This window comes from Marmota marmota, unplaced genomic scaffold (assembly GCF_001458135.2).
Source record: "Marmota marmota marmota unplaced genomic scaffold, marMar, whole genome shotgun sequence".
Classification (NCBI taxonomy): domain Eukaryota; kingdom Metazoa; phylum Chordata; class Mammalia; order Rodentia; family Sciuridae; genus Marmota; species Marmota marmota.
Genome location: NW_026000102.1, coordinates 541,831 through 544,381, shown reverse-complemented (window position 1 = coordinate 544,381; position 2,551 = coordinate 541,831). Strand labels below are relative to the sequence as shown.

Here is a 2,551-nt window from a genome sequence, read left to right as displayed (position 1 = left end):
TATATATATATATATATATATATATATATATATATATATATTTATTTATTTATTTATTTATTTGAGTTGTAGTTGGACACAGTACCTTAATTTTTTAAGTTGATTTTTTATGTGGTGCTGAGGATCGAACCCAGCGCCTTGCATGTGCTAGGTGAGCGCTCTACCGCTGAGCCACCACCCCAGCCCCACTGACATGTTTTTATTGAGGTAAAATTCCTATAACATGAAAAGAATCTCACCATTTTATAGTACACAGTTTGGTGGTTTCTAGAATATTCACAATGTGCAACTTACCGCCACTGTCTAATCCCAGAACATTTTCATCTCCTCCAAAAGACACCCTCACCTCCCATTTCTCCTCTCCTCCCAGCCCCCTGGAGACCCCTAGTCTGCTTTCCATCTCCATGGATTTGTCCCACTTTGGACATTTCATATCAGTGGAGTCAGGCCGTACGTGGGTTTAGTGGCTGCTCTCTTTCACGTAGCAGTGATCTCAACGTTTATCCACACTGGAGCCGGGGTCAGAACTTCATTTCTTTTTATGGCTGAATATAGCACTATGTCTGGAGGGATTCAGCTTGACCTGACCTCGGCCATCTTGAACCATAAGACCACAGGGCCCCCGAGTGACCCTGGCCAGAGTCTCCCAGCATGCTGTGGGTGAACAAAGCCGTTGGAGCAGTAGGTGGAGCTTGACAACAGGACCCACTGTCAGCTCCAGGAATGTGCTGATGGCCTTGACGTTACCTTGAGATAAACCAGAACATTCCGGCATGGATAAAGTCCCTTTGGTCCTGATCACCAACTGCAAGAACCCCTCCCTCTGGCCCAAGTCAGGGGGATTCACCAGTCTTGCCGCTGCCCTTGACCATGCTTCTCTCAGGGCCCCTGTAGATGCGCTCTGCAGCCCTGGGGCTGTCTTCAGCCTGACAGCAACTTGCAGTTGGTTCTTTTGCTCGGGGTTTTCCGAGCACAGCATGGTCACTGCATTGTCTTTATCATCCATCAGTCAGTGGACACTTGGGTCTATAGTTTCCAGCCATTGCCAATAATGCTCCTGTGAACCCTCGTGCCCATGCCTTTCTGTGGACACAGGTTCTCAGTTCTCTTGGGCATCCACCTAGGTGTGGCACGGACACCACTTGGTGACCGTGTGTGTACCTTTCTCAGGAAGGGCCAGTGGACTTGCCTTCCTTCCAGCAGGGTCTGAGGATGGCAGCCTCCCTACCTTCCTGTCAGTCTTCTTTCCAGCACGTGACAGAATACTGGGGACTCTCAACTTGACAGAAGGCTTACCTTGGCCAGGGTTTCAGTCCATGGTCACTAGGCCTGTTTTGTGGGCCTTTGGTGGCCTAGTACATTATAGTGGCAGAGCCTGGCAGAGGCCTGTTCACCTCTTGGTGGCCTGGGAAGCAAAGAGGGAGAGACAGAAAGGGGTGGGAGGTCCCAGTATCCCCTGAAGGGTGCACCCCCACCAGCCTCACTTCTTTTACCAGGCCACACCTCCTGAGGGTTCTGCCACCTCTCAGTAGTGTCACTGGCTGGGATGCAAGCCTTCAACACATGAACCTTTGAGGGACTATAGCCGGGCATGGTGGCACACGCCTGTAATCCCAGCAATTTGAGACTGAGGCAGTAAGATTGCAAGTTCAAGGCCAGCCTCAGCAACTTAGCAAGACCCTGGGGCTGGGGATGCAGCTCAGTGGCTAAGTGCCCCAGGGTGTGATCCCCGCCCCCACCACAAAGCCAAACTGCAGCTCTTGGCAACACTTGCTCTTTCTTTTTTCTGTAGGCACCCCAGTGGGGCTTGTGATGTGGAGCCTTTTCTTCATGCACTCATTGGTCATCAATATGCCTTTGCAGACATGTTGACTCAAATCCTTTGTCCACTAAAAAAATTGGCAAACGTTATTTTAGAGCAGTTAGAATGGACAGAAAAATTGAACAGGAAATACCATCCCAGGTGCCCTCCCTCTACTGGCCACCAGTCCCCCTGCCGTTGACATTTTGCATCAGCGTGGTATGTCCGTTGTCACTGAGGAGCCACTGTTGATACATTACTATTAACAACAGGCCACACTTCACATTAAGGACTCACTCCCGGGGTTGTACAGTCTGTGGCTTTTGACAAATGGATAATGACGTGTGTCCACTGTCACAGTGTCCTGCGGACTAGCCTCGCACCATCATCCCTCCATCCTCCCTACCCCTGGCAACCACAGATTGCTTTCCTGTCTCTGTAATCGAGCCTCCTCTGTTCTGGACCGTCCCCTGGGTCGGGGCGTTTTCTGCCTGGGTCTCGCACCTCTTTCACCCAGCAGTACTGTCCAAGGCCCCCCATGTCGTCTTTGCTTGTTTCTAAATTGGGGCTTTGACTGATTGATTTCTCTGACCCACCTTGGTGGTGGCTGGGGACTGGGCCCGGGAGGCGGAGGCTGCGGGTGCCCCTGCCTGCCCTTTGTCCTCATGTCAGGAATTCTCTGGAAAGACGGGAGGCCGTGCGTGCCAAGCTGTCCCTGGAAATCCCCTGACCCCCGCCCCCTCCCCCTCC

The 2,551-nt window shown here is 51.6% G+C and overlaps 1 protein-coding gene across 2 annotated transcripts in view; it reads left to right on the top strand.

Moving 5' to 3' along the window:
• The window catches only part of Tnfrsf8 (TNF receptor superfamily member 8), a 58,213-nt gene that overhangs the window by 26,542 nt on the left and 29,120 nt on the right, over positions 1 to 2,551 (top strand). The gene's annotated exons all lie outside the window — the stretch shown is intronic.